Genomic DNA, 23,118 nt, shown 5'->3' on the forward strand with positions numbered 1-23,118 from the left:
CTCTCACATCAAATAAAGTACTGGATTCCCAAGTTAAGACAGGGCATTTAATTTATTAATTGTTTTTTAAGTCCTTATCAGATGATGGGCTTTTAGTTGAATGTCAGCGCCGACAAAACGGCCACAATATGATCACATCCTAGGGATTTGCCAGGAGAGAGAAACACTGCCCTCTCAGTCGCTTGGACTCCAAGGGCCGAGACTTGCCAAGATATTTGTGGATATCTCCCCCCCCCCTACATAAGACATCAAGAGAACCAATCCATCAATTTAAACTGTGCACATGTTTTTTTTTTTCTTCTAAAAAAAACCACAATAGTCTGCATGAATTTAGCCTGTCTTTCGTTTTAAAAATAACTAAATATAAAAAGATTAATCAAGTACATAAAAACAATACAAATTTAATAATACCACCTATAAACAAAGAACTGAAACAGAAAAAAACATTGAATAAACTGATCACCTCTCTTCTTGACGTAAAATTTAGCACTTTCCCACACACTAATTCATTGGGTTGGAACATATAAAACTTTCCAAAAACAGCTGATAAATTAAACAACGCAAATGAATCAGCGATTAATGTTCTATTTTAGATTCTCAACACTTGATGATCTGTTTCTTTAATTGTGTTAATTACGAATGGCGAACACGCCCTCTTATAGCTACGCTGATCTGGAAAACTGAATCAAAGAGGTGACCAGTTCCTACGACTCTGAAGTAGGGTACCATGACCTGTCGCTCCTCTCTGGCTTGCATCATGGCACCAGACTGAGGTCCTAAACAGTATCAGACAGAGATAAAACATATCCGCGCGCATAATCGCCTACAAAACTTGAAGTGTTGTTCAGAACAGGGCAGCTAGCCACGCCAAGCAGCGGCTGGACAAAATCAATATGCATGTGAAAACAATATGAAGTGTTGAGAGCGAGTTGCTGATGATTCACCAATTAAGACGAGCGAAGAAAAAAAAAGACACAAAAAGAATAAAAAAGGAGGGAAAAAAAGAAGGGGAGCAGAACAGTTGGAGTTCAAAGGTTCACAAGTTCCGCCGTGAATTAAAATGTCAGTGGCATTTAATGGCCAGGGTAAGGACACATGTTGGAGAAATATGGATTAGTATTAACCTTTTCACAGAGTGGAGGGATAACATATGCACTGGCCAATCCTGTCAACAGTTACATCATGAACTGTCTGTTCCTGTACTCCCAGAGCCTAAGCACCCCCAAATTATGGCCAAGGAGAGGGAGGGAAGGAGGGGGTAACATGGACGTGCCTGCGCCAGATACAGCCTCTGGCTGCACGTACAACATACCCGGTTCATGTGTTTTCTCTTCTTCCAAAAGGAAATCAGGACGGGGTTTGGGAGGTATATCACTGCCCCCAATGTATATAAATCCCATTAACGGAATCCGGGAGAGGGCAAAAAGGGGTGGCATGTTCCCCCACCTACTTTTCTCTCTCTTCTTTTTCTCCCAGCGAACTAGAAAACAAGATGCACATTTTACATGCATGACCAAAGTTTTCATTACCCCCTTTTTTATCAGTACAAAATACAAGACACATTTTTGTTTGTTTTACAGTACCACCCAGATTTTTGAAGAGGGCCACATGTCGTCTTACTCACCAAGCCTTTTGCTTTCCCCCCTACCCACTATTATTTACTTTCTACATCGCACATCGGTCTGTGCTGGGAATTGGGATTAAAATCACAGCTTTTTAATTCTTTAACATGTATATCCGCAGTAAATGACTCTCGCAGTAAATGACTCGGCAATACTCTACACAAAAACTGTCAATTCCTCGACACAACCGTACAATGAATTGATGATTAATATAAAATACGCCTTTTTCTCAGACCCCCAGACCCCCTCTCCGACCAAAACGAGTTAACAAGATTAACTCGCTAAAGTGCTGAGTACATCCTTGTTCTTCACTCGGGAGTGTATAAATAATTAGATCAGGCATTCCCAGTGCTCCAAACCCAAACAAGCCTTGCTCATCAAACCCCCAGCTTTGACCCCATTTCAGGCTGTTCAGACAGATAACTACGTCTCCTACTCTCACCTAAGCAACCTCCCCCCTCTCTGACCACTACTCAGCCTTGTAGGGCAATGCACTATGCAGAAGTTTAAGGACACCTGGACATCCCCTTCTCCAATTCAACAGGTCTTTAGCGACAGCTCAGTCAGCTTGGGTAAGGTACAGGGGCATTGTCTTCAGCCCTCCTTGAGGGGGACCTAACACCCCTCCCCCCCCCCTTCCCGGACTCGGCTGAATCATAGGCAAAGTTCCTGTATCTGTGCGATGACATTTCCGTAATTAACTTGTTAGATGATAAAGAGCTTCATCATCTTAATTTGGAGTGTTTTTATGTTCAGGGCGACTCAGTGTTATCTACTGAGATTTTAAAGTTGAGGCAGGAGACAAAAATCACACTGAAGCTCAAGACTAGACTTGTGTGACGGTCTTTCTTTTAAGATGACCTTACTCCATTCAAATAAAAACATTTAAAAATGTAAAAAAACAAAAACAAAACAAAATTATCTTGGTTTTGTAACAAACTTAGATCAATTAGAAAAAATGTTGAGTACAAACCCTGCGACCTTTTGTATTTTTTCTTTCAAATTTGGGTTTAGCTGTGAGTTTTCAATTTTTTTTAATGAACTTGCAGTAGGAATAACCACAACTGACTGAGGATCAGCGAAAAAAATGCATAACAATACAATCTATTCAAATGAGGAGTAAACTACTTATATAGTCACGAGGCAATTTAGATCCAACCATTTCCTTTTACAATCTTCTGACAAGGTAATCAATCGTAGAGACATCCAAAAAAACATCTGAACAATTTAATGTTACGCTGTAAAGCAAATGAACAAAAAAAGTCCACACAAAAAGAAAGTAGGGAGAGAGAGAGGGGGGGGTTGGGGAAGAAGAACCTGTTTGATTAAAGAGCACTTTGAATTAATGTATAGCTAGCTCCCTTGAATCACAACCAGTGAATTGTGAACTGTGATTGGAACCACACAATGGGGCTATTACTCCATGCAGGTACGCTTGGTTGATCCTCATTGGCTCCCCACCAACAGAAAGACAATGAAGGGGCCACCGGTCCACAAAGGCACCACCAGTAAAAAGCGGCCCCACAATGAAACAAATATACCCAGGTTGTTAAATAGCAGCAAGCTTGACCTTGTAAGCCTTTGGTGTGCGCGAGTGTGCGTCCACACTGTTTGGTGTGTCTATCAATACACCCCTATTACCTTTGATAAAGCAGAGAGAAAACAAACCTCCACTGCACACCCCCTGGAACAAGAACAGCACAAGCTAAATCAGCACAGAAACACTTTTGTTTAATCAATGTCATTGCTTCATTGTGGCTTATAAACCCCTATCGCTACAGCAGTTTCCACAAAATGAAACCGACCCTGTTATGACTGTCCTAATATATCACTTACTCATTTAATCTCTACACCCAGACACAGACCGAACAACTTCCCCCTTTTACAAGACGAAGACGAGAGTGAGAAAATCGGCAACTTGTCCGTCCTCCATGACTAAACAGTAGAAGCAGATGCTTATACAACTACTATGAAGTAGAAACACTGAAGGTCCCTTATGACTTACTCGCAGGATTCAAAGTCACCAGCTGTTTGAATGGCCGGTTTAATGAGCTGGAAAAACCCATTCAGCACCCGGGCCTGGTATGCCCAAAGACCGGGAGAGTTAGAATATAATGAAATAAAAAAAAAAAGTTCAAAGACAAGCCTGTGGTACAGTGATTGCCTGGTGGTTGGTTGGTTGGTTGGTTAGCCAGGAGACAATTACACCACTGAGGCACAGCTTAATTGGTGGTGGCTGCTTGGGATTGAAAACAATGCTCGCTGCAGGGCCAGGGACCCGGGCCCCTCGCACAGACACACACACACCCATGCACACCATAATTATTAGGAGTTTGGTTTGTTTTGCAGGAATGTGTTTATCTCTTGGAAATTGGAATAGGGTCAAGGGCGATGTAGACCTACTTATAATTTGGGGAGAGAGACGAAGGCGGGCCAGGGGGGAATTAAGAGAAGGTTCAGAGAGTGTTGGTACGATTACACAAAATCATGGTATGGGGAGGGAAAGTTTTACTTTGTAATAACAAAAAAGATGTCACTACGCATTATCTGGTGTTTGTTGAAAATGGCTGTAGATCTCAACAGCTAATCGCTGATGGCCTATACTAGGTTGTGAAACTAAATTAAAGTGGGGCAACTCACAAATGACTTTTCTTGGCTATCGCCCTGAAATGAATAGTGCACTACATTTATAAGAGAGGCATAACTAACATGAAAATTCAGCTTTTTCCTGGAGAAAAATTTGATGTACAACTACTGCAAACTGTACTTTGGAAAGCTCACTGACCATGCAGCGTTTTCATCAACTTTCCCTAAAAGCAAATCCTCTAAAAATACCACCAATCAATACACACAACTCTCACTTTGAGCATTCTTCGACCTAACTGTATCAGCATAATCTCTTTTAATTCCAGTGGAGTACTGAAAAGAGTGCAAATATTCCCACAATCACCAAACAAAACTCAAATCAGAAATGTCCACAATTAACAGCATGCATAAATGAGGCTGGCACATACCTTTTGTAGAGTATCTTAATGCTAAAGAGGACGAGCCGTCTTCGGGACGACGGCGGGAAAACACCAATTAATCCAGGTGGGAGACCAACACCCCGTTAGCGAGGGGTACACCATCTACGACGGACGACGACAACTCTCTCCTCTAACTCTCTCTTCGTTTCTCAGGGTTCTCCTCCACTGCATGCATCAGAATGCAGTCTTAATCCGTGTGCACACTTCACCCCTCGTTTAGGAATTCTGTTAAGAACAAAGACAAAGAGGAATTAGCCTCACTGAAAACAGAGAAAGGGGATTATTAAGCCAGCCCGGGGGGACCATGGAGACCTGTTAAGCTGCTATAAGCATTGTTGCCTTTTCAATTCCACCCTCTTTTTGTTTTGTTCCTCTCCTCTTTTGATCCTCATGGCATTCCAGGGGCCGGCCATGGAGCCAGGACTTTCCCACCATTGGATTAGCCGCCCTGTCATTAGCAATTTAAGAGAGGTCGAGATTTCAGATGAGTTACAGGCCCCAATGTTCACTGTCTCTACATGTATAATTACAAGAGGTAATGTAACCAGGGTACCAAATCATTGCTACAAGAAATTTGACTCCCGCGAGACATGGCCAGATTCTCTTCACAAGAAACTATAATCAAAAAAATGGAGGGGGGAAAAAAAGAGACTAAAAATAAACGCCTGCAAATGATTTGTCACAGGAAAAAGAGTAAAATATGAATACATAGAATGTGGGGGAATGACAAACGCTTGGACAAAGATGGTCATCATCAGAAGGGAAAATGTGTTTTTAGTACAACTTAAATGGCAATGTTCAACCGGAACTTGGGTTTAATAACTTGGGCGCCGTATTGTCTAAAACACTATCCATCCATGACTCGTTCCGATCTTTGTCCTCCCATGGAAGAGTCTCCAATCATCTCAAAAGTTACCTCAATTTCCAAATGAATTGCCTCTTTCATAGAAAAATTGTTACACATATATATATCGCTTTGTCTAAGTACAAACGCGTGAAGGGGGGATATGACACAACACGTTTTGGTAAAATCATGGAGGTAGAGAAGGTAAAATCTACAAAAGATAGACTCTATTAGACCTTTATCATGGTGCAGCCATCTTTGAATTTTTTCCATTGATATCAATAGTACTAAACCGAGGCAGGAAAAACAAAATAGTCTGGTTCTGTTTTACTAAATGATTACTACCATTCATTATTGTTATTCGCTGCGAGGATCATGACCAAGATGAAGGCAACATGATAACGGTCTATAGAACTATCAATTTGCTGCTAAACAGTCACTGCCCTGCATAACTTGCTGCTCGGTGAAAAAACCCAAGCACCAGACACAATCACCCACTCCTTTCATTTCTAATGGTAGAATCTAGGAGCTATTCTATATCCATTTACACAGGATATGAGCTCTCAATGAAAGAACTCAAGGTCGAGAATTTTATCTATTATTTTTTGTGTATTCTTTGATGCCAGTAGTTAGGCAATCTTGCCCCTTAATTAATAGTCCGAGCACTCGGGTTTAAGAGGAAACTAGGGCGAAAATGAGAAATGACTGCCTTTTTATTGGACTCAAGAGGCAAATGAAGAAAAAAAACACAGAACTCCCGCTATATTTTATGGGCAGATACAATAGTGTAAGCACTACTCTCATTTTCGTTGGCGATTAAGCAGATTAACCCCCTTAACGACAGGTTCAAATCCATTTTCTCGCAGCACTTTATAAGAGGATCTTTCTGTTGCTGTCACAATTTTATGATTTCATAGCATCATTGAAGAGAAAAACAAAACAACAAGTTCGGTTGCACTATGATCACAAATTGTAGATTTACAATCGCACTTTTTCCAAACTCTCTCCCTCCCCATTATACTTAGCACTCGCTGCCTTCTTCAGCTGAACAATTTTCACTGAGTGACTCCAAGCAACCATATCAAAACCTCTATCCTTGAACTAGTTTTAAGTCCTAAGTTGTCTAGACTTCCGGTAAGGTATTAACTCTCACCCGGAACTGAATAGTCTAAAATACAACAGGCTGCCCTCAACTCCTTTCTCGGAGAGGTAACTACCCCCCCCCCCCCATCAGCTCAGGGGTTTACACTAGTACTGAAATGCTGTCATGAGCATCAACTATTTACAGCTTGGCAACACACTATCTCTACCTCTGCATACTTTCAGGGGCAATTCTTGCAAGACAGGTGTCCCACCTGACGCATATAATCAGAGCCTGCCTGGCACTGTGCTCCCTTCCTGTGAGACCCCCTTACCCCAGCGCTACGACTTCCCCTTTTAATTGGGCGGGGTCTGGGGGAGTGTCCCAGGGGGAATACACCAACTGTATTCAATTAGAATCCAGGTATGAAATGGCAAAATTAAGTTCATTACCAGGAGAGAGATTTGGTAAACAACATGTTTCGCCACAAGTTTCAGTGAGAGAGTTTGATTGAACCCAATTAGGTTTAAGTAACACGGTCGACCTTTTCAGAACCATAGATGGGGTGATAACAAAAGGTAACAGATAAGAAGGAAAATCGGACCTAGAGGATCATAGAAGCCACCGTAATTTCTTTTTTTTTTTTTGGGGGGGGGGGGATTTGTTTCATTAGCACTGCGGATCCCACCCCCGGGGCTGTGTCATAATAAAGACAGTGGTTACATAAAAATCCCTAAAAAACCTCATGCTTAGTTGAGATACACAAACACACTGAGGGCTGATGAAAATGGCTTTGAGGTTGCAACAGCACACAATAACGGACGCAGCCCTCCAGGCCCTGCCCGGGCAACAAGGGGCAGAGAAACAAAACAAAAAATATGTGACACACGCTGGATGCAAAAGGAAATTTATTTCATCTCACTTGATGCCTCTGGGGCAATGAGCTGAGCGGATTCACTCGGTGATAGGGGTTGTACACACACAAAAAAAACATCAAAGCTTCCAGACAATCAAGTTCACTAAACCAGGTACTCCCACTAATACTTTTGTCACTTGGCCATCAAGCCACACCAACAAGAAGATGATAAGAGAAGAAAAAAAAAGAGACTACCTCTCGAGGCCATAAAGTTCAAACACCGATATCCATGTGCTTAAAGAAAAAAAAAAGGGAACAAAGAAAGTAGAAGAAACGAGGCTAGGGGAAGAAAAAGATTAACTCCATTATTTCTCGCCTTGGCTTCTCTCACTGTCATGAGCAAGGAACACTTGAGAATTTAGATCCGAATCTGATCACTTATTATCTATGCTGCTGCAATGGGCTGAAATGTTTGAGACGTTGGATCGCTGGAGTGGTTCCCCCGGGCTACGCTTGTCCACAATCTTACAGCCAAGGTGTAACAGGTATGAGTTGTCAGTAAGGACAGGGTGTAATGGCTGAATCACAAGCTTGGAGGACGGCACAAAACAACAACTCCTCCTGGGTACCTCTAAGGTATGGACGGATTCATTAAACTGGAATCAGAAAAAAAAGTGACAAGACTTGTGATTTCATTCCCCCCCCCCCCCACCCCTTCAACCCGCCCCCGCATTTACTGGAGCAATTTTGATTGGTAAACCTATGACCTAATTGTTGGCAGGCGTACTCTCTGGGATGGCTGGGACTACAGCTGAAACCCAACACCACAGAATATGATTAACAAGTTGGCGGAAAACTGTTATTCTAACCTGAAAATGTATGGATTGGAGTCAAGAATTCATGACAAGATTGAACTGTAGTGTGGCAATGAATAAACACTTGGGAACCTTCGTGTCCTTACCGAAAGAAGCTGCGCAAGTAAAAACACAAGAAACAGCTTCCCCCCAAAAAAAAAATCCATCTGAGAAACAACAATAATCCATTTGGACGATTAGAACCGACTGTTAAGATCAACAGCTGTACGCTAAAAACCCTCGCTTAAAACCTTGCAAATATGAAGTGCAGTTGAAGACCAATGCGCGATACACTAGATTAGCACTAATGAATGCAGCAACACTTGCCAAAATCAATGCAGCCCGAGCCCTCAACAGCCAAAATGGGCAAAGCAATGAAATTCATGTATGACCATGCTGCACCTCGGATGTTACATACATGTACAATTTGGCCCAAATTGATGGCAAGTGCATTTCGAATATATACTCATCTCTTACCGCCCCCCCCCCCTTTAGTGCAACGCTCTCCCCTGCATGATAGTCAATCCAAATGCAAAACATAGAAAGCTTGGTCTATTTCGTGTGAGAGGGGAAAAACGGCCGGGTAAGTACGGGAAACGAGAAATGAGCAAAAGCCAGCCATGTGATGAACCGTGGATGCACAAAGACATGTAAGATAGCTGGATTGACAAACCAATGGGAAGACATCAGATTTTTTCTTTCTCTTTTTTTTTTCAGATTTCGTTTTTTTTTTTTTTTTTTGGAGTGTGGGGAGTGAAGAGCATCTCTCAGGAAGCGCTGTGGCTCGCAGATGCTACCGTTTGGTGTACAGTTTCAATTGTGATATTGATTAAGAGATCAGGGTGCACCACCATCTCACAGTGATGGGAGGAAGTCAGGACTGTCTTCCTGACAGGTCCTCCTCGACCGAGGGCGGAGGGAGACAAAAATACTCCCCAAAAACTTGATGGACAGTCTCATCATCGACCTTTACTCAGTGAATTTTTTTAAAATTTTTGGGCAATTGAAGGGAATTTGGGACTTTTTTTTTTGCTCTTCAACCAAGAATGGGGAGACAATCAGGGAAGAAAACCATCCCTACAAATTGATTTTGGACTGAATTAAGAGGGTTTGAGCTCATTCAGAAAAACTCTAAAAACTAGAGGATTTTAATTTGGTTGTGTTTCACATCAACATTCTCAGACTAGTATTGCTGTCCTGCACAAAATTTTATATATAATATATATAACAACAAATTTTCATGCGTAAATTATTTCATGATTCATTCTTTTCCAGATGACTGTTGTTATACTGTCCTGATAAAAAACGTGCAAACTCATGCTCCAGAAAATGTTTACTTTCCCCTCCATCGTCTGGTGACAACCATCCGATCAGCCGATTGTCCCGCCACTTATTTCTAGAATTTTGAACGATATCGAGGAACAGGAATCTCTAACAAACATCTTCGGCACATACTTTTTGTAAATTTGATAAAAAAGGTAAAATTAAAAAAACATCTGAAATGTAGGTCATGAGCCTAGGCAAATGCAGACTGCTGTGTTTTCTTTTTTATCAATATCTTTAAGCAAATGGTACATTCAGAACTAAGGAAAGATATGCATCACCAGCGAATGTCTGTATATGCACACATACTTCGAAAACAAAAAGCCAACCTGTTGGTATTGACACTTTATCTTTATCAAAGACTTTTGAGAAAATATACAATCACTTTCAAATTGAAATGCAGTCTACAAAAAATGGAGCAGAGGTTGAAGCTCTCAATCTAGCACTGAATAATGACATTTTGGTTGATTACTGATGGTGAACAAATCCCTAATCAAACTTAAGATTCAGGAATCAGCAAATATAACACAGGTACTCATTATTCATTCAATACAGAGAACAGGATTGCCAGTCCCCCGTCCCCCCTCCTCACCCCCCCCCCCCCAAAAGAACAACAAGAACAACCGGAATGTCAATTTTGGGAAAAAATTCCAGTATAAATTAGTAGAGATAATAAATTCTGTCCCTGGTTTGAGCGACGCATGATAGATGATGCCCAATAGAGAGATTGACAGTAGCAGTGGGTATTGCAACAACAAATTTCACAATTTACCCCCGAATTCGGGCTGTCGGAAATCGTCAGTGTGAACAGCCGTATTTGCATAGGCAACCGGCGGAGGCCCACGATGCTGCTGCTGCGACGGACGGACTAGTCAGCTCTGGATGAATCACAGAGATTACCACGCTGGAAATATTGTTTGTGTGATCGGGCTGCAAATGAAATGATTTGACTGAGTTCCGGGGCTCAGCGCAATCGCATAATAAACCACTGGACAGGATCACAGGGATTATTGGCCATTTACATGTATGTCCACAAACACTCAGCCTTGTTCTTTTTTTTTCTTTTTCCACCGACTACTTTTCCTTTTTTCACTTTAGGAGAAACCAGTCAAGAATGCAGTTATTTAATTTCCTTGGCATGGGGGGATTGGAAAGCATGTCTGACTTCAATCATACAGAAGTCAATTGTTAGTTTTATTAGATTGATAACTCCACAACAGTATATGTTCAAGGTTGGCCTCTTCAATGCTGACTAATCACACAAGTCACGTAACGTTTCAGCATTAAATTACTACCAATTATTATTTAATATTCCACTGAGAAAATGTCCCGGTGAGAAAACAACAAATCATGACGGTGGCGTAGACATCAAATTGGTCCATGTGCATTCAAAAGCATGCCGGGGCAATTTCCATTGTAATCACCAAATTTGATGTTTATGATGTCGGATGGATAAAATGGTTTCACCGCAGGAAAAGTTAATAAAGGCGGGGTTTTGTGGGGTTCTTTCTTCTTGGTCTCAAAGATATTGAAAGTTAATCATACCAGGTAAATTACATTAAAGGGGTTTACTATCAGACATTAGTATTCCACAGGAACAGTCAAGTTGAGCTAATGTGAAACCAAACACTTGTGTTTTCACTTTTCATAAGACAAAACAGTAGTCAAACACTAAAATTATACCCTACAGCATTCAGTATTTGATTGATGACATTCTGTAAACAACAGCGATTTTAAATTTAATCTGCTTTCTTAATCCTTGAAGTTCCATAATTTATTTCATAAAAACTACCTCACATTAAAATCTCATGCTGTACTGATTCATTTCACAGGTGTTATCTTCTAAAAAATAACAGATAAAAGGACTCAGGAAAGTACTGAGTATACAGTGCTAACACACATAGGTGTATGGGTAAAACCAAAATTAATAGATTAAAGGGTGTTAATTTCTGATCACTGTGTGGTTAATTTTTCACCTGAGAAGCAGACACTAAACCTCTTATACATCAGAAAGTTATAAAAAAAAAAAAAAAAAAAAAAAAAAAAAAAAAAACTGGAGTATATTTCTAACAAACCCCTCAGCCTTTTCCATAAGAATAAGAAAGAGAACAACAAAAAATGATCAAAATTCATAAAAAAGGAGAAAAGATAATGTGAAATATGCATGTATTTCTCAAGGTTGTGGTTTATTCAAACTGCTCTCCCTCCCTCGCTCATTCTCCTTTACTACAGCAACCCACTCCCTGCTAAATAACCATGCCTTGTTAAGCATCATAAAACCAACCAAGCGTTAACGCGCAAAAACAAAATCAAGACGTCTCAGTCACTTTGTTGCAGATTTCACGGTTGAAGAAGGCAGTTTTCAGCGGGGACTTTTTTCCTTCTTCTTCTCTATTTATCTATTTTTTGAGAATGAAAGTGGAAATTGACCAAGTAGAACATGGTGGTACATTGACGGTAGAAATGTTAATTGTTATATGACCGTGGGTACATTTTGGAATCTTTTATATACAAGAAATTATGCTGTTGTGTGATTTAATAAAAATTTGATGTAATCTTAGCTGATAACAGTTCTTAGGGTTAGTTTTGATTTCAAATTTACCAAATTGGGATACGATTTTGTATATAAAGTGGACTTGAAATTATGTGTATATTTAATTAAGGTTACTTTGTATGTTTATAATAAAAAAATTAAAAAAAAAAAAAAAAAAAAAAAAAAGCTTATTTAAAATTCTAGACAGATTTGACACCAACATTTGGAATAACAAATTCAAACAGGTCTAGCTATAGTTTTGAGATAAATCATAATTTTCATTTTAAGTCAGGTTAGAACTGATTAAGAGGTCACTATCTGGGTCTTTGACACAAAAAACATGTTGCTAAAAAATAAAAAAATAAATTCTCTTGCCTTCGAGACACACAGATGGCCATCAAATATTAACACGTGTGCTGTAAAGTGTAAGCAATGTTGTGCCTTACTTACATAATTACACACACAACAACATTAGTCCATATAATTACCTATCACTTGCAGAATATGTGTATAGACGCAATGTGCATGACATTAACACATAATGATAAACACATAATATATCCAGCAAAGGGGCTGTATTCCGATGCATCAATCAAATATCAATTATTTTATGCTTTGATCAAATTCCGACGGGTTTTATATTTCCTTCCCCCCAAAAGAAGTTTTTGAGACTGAGAAGAAGAACAAAACTGATTAAATAAATCCTTATTATATCATTGCAGTGTGATGGTTTGATCAACTAATACCCAAGTTTACATGTAAAACAGCCCCTTGCTACCATGCTATTGAAAGACTGCTGAAAAAAATGGAATATCCATCCCAAAATCCACACTAACGTCTTAATAAAATACATACCAACTTCTCTTCAGACCAGCGACAAATTCTACAAGAAATTTACAAAGTTTTTGGTAAAACATCACTGTATCATTTTACTAAAAAAAAATCCATGAATTAGAAAGCAAAGCTATTAGAACTATAAACAAGAAACATCTCAACTGATTTGACGACATCATTAAAACTGTTTACAGCAGTATCTTTTGCTAATTACAGCCATCGGACTGGACTCTGATCATCATCGGTCACACCCGGTGGTCCAGCAGTTATAAAATATCTACTCTGGACAGGGGGAAGATTTGACAAATAATGTGGAAAATCCCTTCTTTTTAAAAAAAAAAACGGGTTCAGGGCTCAAACTCCCCCTATTCTAGACCCAGAACCTCCAATTCCAGAGGTTAACAGATTTTGCGCATCAGCAGAAAAAACAAACTTCAGGTAGCCACAATGTGGAATATATCTTATTTACTTCTCTCAAGAAAACGTAAATTCCAGAAGTTTTTGAGAATAACTGAGAAATCAAATATCTCAGGTTTTTTATTGACCTTTCAGTAGTTTTTATAGATTAAAGCCTTTTTGCTCCTTCAATGATTAGGGGTTTATTCGACCCATTATTTAATTTCAATTTGTAATGTATTTAAATGTAAAACTGTTGTAATTCAGCCTAAAATAAACCTCATCGAATGGAGCAGCTTTTAATTAGTTACTTGTTTTAATTTAATTTAATTTTATTTTCATTATCATGTTTTTAATGTTGGCGCCTTGGGCATTTTTAATTGAAATGTGCGCCCTATAAATGTACATTTTAATTATAATTATTCATATTGTTATAATAAGCTGCAAATACAGTTTTCAATAAACAATTTGTATCTGTCTATCTATCTTGGTTTCAAATTTAACCTGAGTAAAGCATTCAACAGCCTGGATATGGGTTGATCTTCTTACGATCACACAGCAGTCTAACAGGTAAAAAACAAAATAACACAACTACATAGACCCTAATCAAGATGCAGCCATCTTGAAATTATCTCCCATAGATATCAATGTTACCAACCCTAAGACTGGAGAACAAAATAGCCTGGTTCCTATTTGCAAAAAGAGTTTAAACATTCATTATCGTTGCTCGATACGACACAAGGAATATGACCAAGATGGAGGCATCTGTCTATTCCTTCTTAGAATCTCCTTCTTAGAATCTCCCACTTGAGTCTTCACACTCTCCATTTCTGAGTATTTTGTAAGCACTTATTTTACCTCCAACGAACCAGATGCAATACCCCACTCACAGAAATAGGAAAAGGGCATTTTGCCTAAATTAAAAACAGACGCACATAACAAACAACAAAAATCGCTCAGAAATTTAGCTTGGGGGAGAGAGTCAGTCAAGCAGGTAATTAACTCATTAGAGCATGTGCCGCGCTCCCATTAAAAAATATACCTCTCGCCTCTGAAAAATACTATTAAAAATGTTATGCTTTTATTGTTCAGGCAGTGAGCTTTTTTTTCTTGTCTTATTATAATCAGCAACCTCAACCCCCTTTCAACTAGTTATGTCCATCAACCTCTTCCTCAAGTGTTGATCCAATAGATCTTTCCCAAAACCCTACAATTGGGTGTGCAGAACGCTCGACCAACCCCCCTCAGTAGCTTACTACAGATCATCCCAACCCCATTAACTAGCCCAACATTACCCCTCAATCCTATCCTGCCAAGTACATCAACACGGACCGGCAATCCTTCTTCTCCTTTCTCAATCTCAACAAGAGGATAGAGACAAAAAATACCTCCCAACCCTCCGAGCCTGAATGACATTTGCATCTAGCATATCCACCCCCCCCCCTTTCCTTCCACCATCTATAAGAACCTGCACAGAACCACAGATTGATGCAAAAATCAATAGCTGTGTGGCCTTTCCCTACTATAATTGCTTGTCGCACTAATGAATCAATCTAGATGCCCTATTCTTTCTTATAATCAAGGCCTCTACCATCCTACTAAATGTATTAGGTTTTAATGCAATTACGGACGATGTGCACAAGGACAGGGGACGAAAAAAGGAGTGAGCAAGCAGGAGAGCTGCCATATTGAATAATTTGCTGCTGAAAAAGCAAATAAATTATGAGCAAGAGGTGAGTTAGGACAACATATCCAGAACAAACAAAGCGTCGCGTGTCCAGTTCAACATGGCCTCTTTTTCTTCATGATTCTGTTTCTTTCAGCATGCTGTGTTTTTCCGGTGGCAATTTATCATCAGGCAATGGACTGAAATCAATGTGTGGAGTATAGGCTATGTGTTTGTGGGTTAACTATCACTGATGGTGTGGGGGACATTTTGTCACCTTCAAATTTATTATAAGGGTTAAGGGAACATCATCGTAATTATTTACATGGTGGTCTGAATTTTCATTTTGTTTAGAGGGGGGGGGGGGGGAGTACCTACAATAACTTGTGAATGGCTGATGTGATATTAATACATAAGTGTCAGCCCCCTAACGGAAATAAAAAACACCTGGTACAGTCCTGATTGTCTTTGACAGTCGAAAGCACACAATAAACTACCCTACAATGTAATTCAAGTTCCAAAGATTAAATTAATTTTTTTCCCCTTTTTTTTCTTCTGAATAATGAAAGAAAAATTTGCCTGAGGAGGAACAACGGGTTAAATAACAGACCCGTGTCATTTCAATCAAAGCCCCCAAAAAACTGTGCAGAGTGTAGCAGTCTCAAACACACACGTCTGACTGAACCCGGTTCAGAATATATTTAGGCCTACTCCAGACTTCAGAACTTCATTACTTGGGTCAATATGCAATTGACAGTGCCATTCAATCTAATTTACCAGGATATCAAAAAGGCACAAATTTATCTCGACCACGTGGTGGTGGTGCTGCTACTTTTTGTTAAAGAAAAAGACCATGGTGTATAAGCAGCACAGACCAGCGACACCCCTGCATGAAGTTGGGATTTTTTTTTCTTCCAACAGTATAAAAGAGGTGACCTTACCGAGACGTGACCTAGGCCAAACAGACAATGTTTCTCCATGGGTGGGCGCACTGTCTAGGGTTTGGTATGTGTGTATGAAGGGTACCAGACACACTGGGTGAAGAAGAAGAAGACAAAAAGTCTCCCTTTTTTTTTTTTGGCATAACCTTAGGCAGGTCATGAATATGGGTGTAATGTATATCTAGCATGGACTGAATGAATCATGTCATGTGGGTACATTCCGAGGGCATGGTAGGGTGCAGATGGTGACGATACTATTATAGGGAAACTGGGATAAATTTGTAGGGGGGGGGGGCTCAAGTGGGGTGCACAATTTTTGTTCAAAGAGGGGCCTACCAATGGCATGTGGGTACATTCCGAGGGCATGGTAGAGTGCAGATGGTGACCATACTATTATAGGGAAACTGGGATAAATTTGTAGGGGTGCATTATGTTTTCCAGAGAAGGGGGGCACTTCTGGCAAGTTATAGATGTAGTTTCTGTTTGCATTTTTCCCAAACAAGCCCCTTTTCAGCATTGTTGTTTTGAAATTAACTATTTTTCTTAATGAAATAATCTCATCTGGAGGTGAAAACACTGTCTCTAGAAACACAGATGTCTCTAGAAACCACAGATCCTTGCCGACTTGCACCAAATTTACAGCTTTTATTTCAAAAAACAATTGAAAATGAACACTTTTTGTGATCATATCTTGAAAGTATTCTGAACTTCATCGAGTGTTTGCTGCAAATACCACAAAATGTTTGCCCAAGAATTTTTTTTATTTTTTTTTTTATGGTATTTGCTTTTCAATTGTGACACTATGATTTCAGTGGTTAACTTTACATTCTAAGTTATTAAGTTGTATGCTACAGAGAAAAATGTTACAAAGGCAAGTGGTACCCTTTTCATAGATCGGTTCCCTTTTGAAAACGGAGGTAATATTCAATGGCCCATGTTGTTGAATGACACTATTCATTGAGCATGAAATACAGTTATTCATGTCATACAGATCTCGGTCGAGTCATGATCGATACAATTCCAGCTATTCCCTTTCTTGTTGGCAATGGAAAGCAAACTGCAAGGCGGACATACGACACAAAGACAGAAGAGAGAGAGACTTAAAAGATGGGATTCCACTTCAAAGAAAAAAAAAATAACCATTTTGATCATTCGTTGGATTTTACTTTGATCAATGATTCTTATCAATTGGTTAAAGAGTCAAGGACTGATAGATTCAACACATGTTAGCAGGTCCAGCCAAACATCAAAGATGCAGAACATGTTAAACTATGTTCCACAAGGGCCATACCATGAAGGAAAATCATGAATAAACATCACATAACTTACTAAAATCAAAGTTTTTTCTTTAGTAGGCTTCATACTCTACGAAGGCTAACATATTATGTAGGTCTTCCTTGGTACCTCTTGAAATATTCCAGCATATAATTATTTCCCTAAAATATTCACCAAGCAGTAGGCCAAGCAAAAAACACAACAGTCGTTCATCCATGTCCTTATTCTTACTCTTGAAGCCAAACAAAAATAATTAATCTTGCCCCATTTTTTTAACGATTTTATTTAATCTGTGTTCTAATAACCCAGTGATGTTAAGTCCGTTTTTGTTCCTTCCTAAAAATATATTTATTTATTTTTACTTAAAATATACAACCAATCCTACTCTATTTGAAAACACAATGACGATAAACATAGCTGTAACTATCCATTTACTTGGCTTTAACAAGACAAATCTGTCCTGCTCCTACATGAACGAAGGATCACATCGCTTGTTTCTCAATTTGAACCGAGGCTACTTTTTTCATAAAATTTTTCACAAAATGGTCATGAGAAAAGGATGAAGAAGAAAAAATAATTCCTGAAAATCTTAGTCTCAAAATAAAAATACGACATTGTTTAAAACAGTTCTGTAATAATATCAAATAGTTTCAAAAAAATTATGTCAAGTACTAAATCAAAATATCGATGTGTGTACCATAATCAGACAAGAAAGTCAAACAATCAAAGACACATTCCAGTGACAGCAATTTGGGGAGAACACCGATAATCTAGAGTATTTATAATAAAAAATAAATAGGTCACAGATTTGAATTGAGCAGGACTTTAAATAAAATACAGTTAAATCTAGGATTGTGAATGACAACGCTGTCACAACAGCACCACATTGTAGGTGTGTTAAACAAGTTATGTATCGATGGTAACAATTCCAGATGTACGACTTAATCCATTTACGAACTTGGTATCAAACAAAATCTTTATCCACAACACACCATCGACATTAAAAACTCTGAACTACTCTGTAAACCATGAACATTATTTCATGAGATGCAAACAACAAACAAGATTCTGCATCGCTGGAACGGATATCCGTCCAAATGTTACGACAGCAATCAGGTCGGACTATTAAATATTCTGAACTCCAGACCCTGTCCCATCATGGTTCCCTTCCAAGTCCAAGGGCAATCCATCCAGAAAGTCCCTGAATCAACCACTGATCGGGCAGCGTGTCGTTCCCAGTGTAACTCACCGGCCATATCTAGTACTCCCGATCCCCGAGATAGAAATATAAGACTAGGTCATGCTAATATTGGTAGTGTGCAGTGTGGGGTGATGATATGTCATGCCCTCAGTGCACCGTTGAATGCCAGCCTTTTACCCCTGCCCATTCAGACAGTACACGAGGCACACTTTACACCATGGATAATGCAGTACATGCTTGGGTATTGTATGCACAACACTGATGTGGGTTTATACCAAAGGTCACAGTTCTTACTTACCCACTTCCCTCCAGTGTGATGACAACGCCGACTGCAGCAGCTACTACGAGTAGAGAGAGAGAGTAGACAACACACACGCACCCACACACGCAGACACACCAGACAGCAGTTGGCCTCATTAACCAGTGAACTAGCTGCGCGACTGACCAGGGGGAAATACGGCTGTGTTTCTTCGCACCAAAGCCCCTACTCACTCACTGACTAGCTCAGTCTCTGATCAGCACCCGGCAAATGCTTAGCATGCATAAGAGCCTCAACAATTAAAGCCGGGCGGGATTGCTTACATTCAAATCTTGTTTCACATTTGAATAAACACCAGTGAATGCCAGGCTAAGCAATTATCACTATGCCTACATCCAGGCCTGTTTAAATTACCAATGAAATCGTATGCATTATTTACATTCCCCTAATGCAGTCCGGGTGTGGACAATAATAAAAAAAGAAGAGAGAGGCCTTATTCTGTTCTTCTCGATGCCCACCTTGGACCTGCTGTTTCAGCATGTGTGTAGTATTGATTTCATCTCCAAAGTCTGCCCTCACACACCCTAAGACATCTTTTAAGACGAATCGGGGGCAGGGCCAAGAAGCAGCAGAGAGTGAAGACACAACGGCCAGCCGGTCGGACAAACCCAGGGAGAGGAAGACCAATGTTTGGTTTATATTAACACCTCGGCATCCAAAGTAGACCACTCAGCTGAAGAATGGAGCAGGAGGGAGAGGACGGCCCAAATGGGTCAGGCTTTAATCTCCAGAGCTACGGGCAGCAAACCCACAGACAGCAGCAGCACACACACACACACACACACAGAAGAGCAGAGGAGTACAAATCACTGTGATACAAATGTGCAATATTAATCACATCATTGTAGCCGCGGCCCGACCACAGCGCGTATACACACTCAGCCTCCCCGGTATATACGAGAGGAGGGGAGAGAGATGGCAATCACGGTTTGATGGACGGTGCACTGAGCAATGAGACAGCGCCTTGCCCCAATTGATTCAACGATGTGTTCAGAACTCCATTTGCATGAAATCAGCTCCCAGGAGGGGGCAAAAGAAAAGAATCACTAAAAAAAAATCAGGTGGCTACCTGGGGGGGGGGGGGAGGTTGTAATCACCAACCACACAATGGCATCCAGCAATCTTTTATATCCCAACCTGGCCTAATCACCTTAATTGATATCATCTGCATATGTAAATGACCGTATCTCTAAAGCCGGCCTTGGTCTGGTATTAAGCTTCCTGCAATAAAGTAGCTGTAAATGGGTTGTAGAGAAACTAAATAGTTCATAGGCCATTGTAATAAGCAGGGTTTCACACAGAATTGTGTAGTATTGTGGCCTGATGGGGTGTCCACACCAGAGTAAAGCTTGTGTTGCACAGCGGGACAACCCACTACTCAACAATTTCTAGGCATATGTACAATACAGCTACACATAAGAAATGGTGTGAGAATGTGTCTAGACAACTCATTATCGCAGTTATTCAATACACCCCAACACTAAACTACATTCATCAGCATATTTCACATCAAGCTAATAAGTACATAAAGTAACAAACACCAACAACAAGTCAAAACTCACAGGCAAAAAAAGTGACTCCCCTCTTCCAGCAGAGTGTGATGGTATTCAGAGCCCAACAACCCACACAGATGAAATAACCCAGCGTCTATTCAACCCCCTCTCTGATACAATGGTGGGATTACTTACCTACCCCACACTAAAATAGGTGAATTAATGGCACTTATAAACCATAAAGAATTTCCTATGGGTCATCAAACAAAAAGGAGCAGTGTGCACACACAAAAAAGCTAACCTTGTTTGCATGTGAATGGACCCCCAAAATTGCTGAGTGCACAGACTGGGTAGCCTGTGCCACTGCCTGGTTAGGGCTGGCCCCAATCAACATATGCAAATGCAATTAAGCTACATGGGGGGACTATGGGTTTGTGGTGCACACAGTGAAAACCTTGAGTTGCCTTGAATCACCCACATTAACTAATAATCAATGAAGAGAGAGAGGGTGTATGCCTGGGCCCCCTTAGGGTTGGGTTTAAGGTTTAAGGCTTGGGAAGGAATGCTGCTTGCTGCGGCTGGGAAAATCACAAGATTGGGAAAACAATTTTGTTGTTGGCTTGACATTGTTTGTTAATGTGTCTTGGGGATTCACTGTATTACATTCTGATGGGGGGGGGGGGGGGGGTAACCTAGGCCCAATTTCATAGAGCTGCTGAGCACAAAAATTTGCTTAGCATGAACTTTCTGCCTCGATAAAAACGGGATTACCAACAAAATTTCAACATGATTTTCAGGATGAGCAAACATCAGCTGAATACCAGTAACAACTAATATGCAACAAATGGTAAATTTGGTTGCTAATCATGTTTTTATCAGTGAAGAAACTTTCATGCTAAGCAAATTTTTGTGCTTAGCAGCTCTATGAAATTGGGCCCTGGTCTGATTTTGACAGTTTGATTGTGGTATTAAGTTGTTATAAATGATAAAGTGTAAGATGAAATTGGGTTATGGGTTCAAAGCTAAAAGGTTCAATACTAAAAAGAATTATAAAAATTAGGCTTCTATTAATTAGGCAACATCAAAATCACCAGGACATCTGCCGATGACATCCTGATAATGTGGAAATGACTTTCAGCTCTTTCCGCTTTCTGAGTTTTATGGCATTCCTGGTGTTCCATCAATTGATACACTTGTTCTAGTTTGAAACAATTCTCAACAACTTGTTGACAGGCGTTCTAGCTTTTCAGTGAGGCGAATATTTTAGAGCACTCTATTCTACAAAGTTCTAATTGTAAGTCAATTCATTGTGACTTTATACACAACTACAAGAGCAATGGCTTCCCTTGCAGTTGTAATGAAATATCAGAGAGGAACAAGTTTTGACTAAAAACATGACAGAAAGCATTTAACAAACAGTTTAGAATATTTCCTTATTACCATATAACAGTAATGGACCAATTCAAACAAACGTCTCTGAATTGTTTTCTTGACTCTGGTTCTTAGTACAGCCACGTACAGAAGTTCCACAGAAGTTTCTTTATCTCATATAAGTATCTCTATCACACGAACATTATCTAAGTCATACTCCCTGTATACACAAGTAGTCATCACTGCTAATCCTCATTACATTAAAAGGGGATCTGACTAGTCCTACCTTCCAGTCTCAGTTTGGAACACAAAAAATGAGACAACGGTGGCATGCTTTAAGTCAACAGTGTGGAGGCAGTTGTGTATACAATGATGGTTAAGGCTTAGAAATCACCAATAATTCAACCTTTGCCGAGAAAATCACTTTAATTAAATTTGTATTGACCAAAATAAGAGGCTGGGTTGCTCAGTTTTTTTTAAAATACAATCCATACAACCCGAAAAAAGAAGAGGGACACTAAAGCTATTACAATTCTATCACTAAATCAAAACTCAGTCATGTGTAGGGAGGACTAAAAAAAGACCATTGAAAGAAAAGCGAGCGGGGTTGACTAAAAAAAATTAACACAAAGGTTCTGATTTAATAGGGTAAGAGGATTGACTCGTTTTTGGTGGTAGACAATAGGCTGTGCAAACAATTCCAACATGGGTCAGATGCTACCATGGCAACACTAAAGAGAGCGAGAAAGAAAAAAAATACCTCAGTATTCACCGGGTAGTGTAGACTAGCATGTGGTAGGGGTACATGGATGGAGGGTAGCCTGCCCTCTACTGGCCACAACTTGGCAGGGTTTTCTGAGAATTCACTGTTATAAATACAATGTATCAGCAGATTGGAATTTTTGTTTTGTTTGCATGCAATTAAATATTTCTATAAAAATGTCAACATGCCAGAGTCAAAACCTTAATTACCAAGACGGATTGGGGGACTTCTTCAAATTAAAAGATTTTAAAAGCAAATTTAGCGCCTTCTGAGAAGGACTTTCAACTAAAAACGTATGAATGAATTACATAGCTTACATATGAATGAAGTAAGTATGTATTACACTCTTAGATTCAAAAATTTTACAATTCCAGCTTTCAAACGTGTCTACCCAGCTCTTATTGGTCATGTACGATATGCAATTTTATTGAGCTGTCACATCATAAGACAACAAATTCTGAGCATTTAATGTACCCTACCCATCGTTTTCAGAATGTAACTTGACAAGGATTTCTTCACTGAACATAACATCCCCTCCTTTCTTTAGGACAAAACCTGACAACCAATCAGCACTTAATGTACAACTGCCCCCACCCCACCCCCATTACAGAACGCAACTTGAAAGAGAATCACCATTTAGCTACCCCCCCCCCCCACCCACCCCTCTAAGTAAAAACTCTTGCTGTATACTACGGAGAATGATAGACGGAAACAGATCAT

At 39.8% G+C, this 23,118-nt stretch overlaps 1 protein-coding gene across 2 annotated transcripts in view; it reads right to left on the bottom strand.

The window, feature by feature from the left end:
• The window catches only part of LOC117289211 (zinc finger homeobox protein 3-like), a 76,742-nt gene extending 56,304 nt beyond the window's left edge, over nt 1-20,438 (bottom strand). Inside the window, exons 1-2 of one of the 2 annotated variants that reach the window (XM_033770224.1) lie at nt 20,334-20,438; nt 4,637-4,873 (exon numbers count right to left, since the gene is read on the bottom strand). The gene's annotated coding sequence lies outside the window, so the exon portion shown is untranslated. Of the gene's footprint in view, nt 1-4,636; nt 4,874-18,750; nt 19,545-20,333 lie in introns of those variants that run through there. The other variant, XM_033770225.1, reaches the window with a different exon arrangement.
• Between the last annotated feature and the right edge of the window lie 2,680 nt (nt 20,439-23,118).

This window comes from Asterias rubens, chromosome 4 (assembly GCF_902459465.1).
Source record: "Asterias rubens chromosome 4, eAstRub1.3, whole genome shotgun sequence".
Taxonomy (NCBI): Eukaryota; Metazoa; Echinodermata; class Asteroidea; order Forcipulatida; family Asteriidae; genus Asterias; species Asterias rubens.